Genomic DNA, 975 nt, shown 5'->3' with positions numbered 1-975 from the left:
TTAGCCAGGATGGTCTCGATCTCCTGACCTCGTGATCTGCCTGTCTCGGCCTCCCAAAGTGCTGGGATTACAGGCATGAACCACCATGCCCGGCCAATGTTTTCCCATTTCACGCGTCGCTTGTGAAAGTCCAGTGTGTGCTACACTTACACCATGTGTGCTTTCTGTACATACCTAATTAAAAAGGCATTTTTAGACAAACATATTATTTATTTATTTATTTAGAGACACGGTCTCATTCTGTCATCCAGGCTGGAGTGCAGTGGTGCAGTCTCGGCTCACTGCAGCCTCCACCTTCTGGGTTCAAGTGATTCTCCTGCCTCAGCCTCCTGAGTAGCTGGGATTACAGGTGCAGGTCACCATGCTCGGCTCATTTTTTTGTATTATTATTACTACTTCTTGAGACAGAGTTTTGCTCTTTGTTGCCCAGGCTGGAGTGCAATAGCACGATCTTGACTCACCAGAACCTCCACCTCCTGGGTTCAAGCGATTCTCGTGCTTCAGTCTCCCGAGTAGCAGGGATTACAAGTAAGTGCCATCACACCCAGCTAATTTTTGTATTATTAGTAGAGACGGGGTTTCTTCATGTTGGTCAGGCTGGTCTCGAACTCCTGACCGCAAATGATCTGCCTGCCTCAGCCTCCCAATGTGCGGGGATTACAGGTGTGAGCCACAGCGCCCAGTCATTTTTTTTGTATTTTTAGTAGAGATAGGGTTTCACCATGTTGGCCAGGCTGGTCTTGAACTCCTGACCTTAAATGATCCGCCTGCCTCGGCCTCCCAGTGTGCTGGGATTATAGGCGTGAGCCACCACGCCTGGCCTGGATATCTTTATAGAAGTAGAACAGGCACAGGACTCTCCACCCAAAGTCACCCTGGGGCATCTCTCCCCTGGGTCTGACTGAGACCTTCAGCACCACGGTGCTTTCTCTAGAATGGAATCTCATGAACACTGGGGGTCTCCTGCCTCAGCCT

Source organism: Colobus angolensis, unplaced genomic scaffold (assembly GCF_000951035.1).
Source record: "Colobus angolensis palliatus isolate OR3802 unplaced genomic scaffold, Cang.pa_1.0 Scaffold84, whole genome shotgun sequence".
NCBI classification, from domain to species: Eukaryota; Metazoa; Chordata; class Mammalia; order Primates; family Cercopithecidae; genus Colobus; species Colobus angolensis.
Note: the sequence above shows the minus strand (reverse complement) of the source record.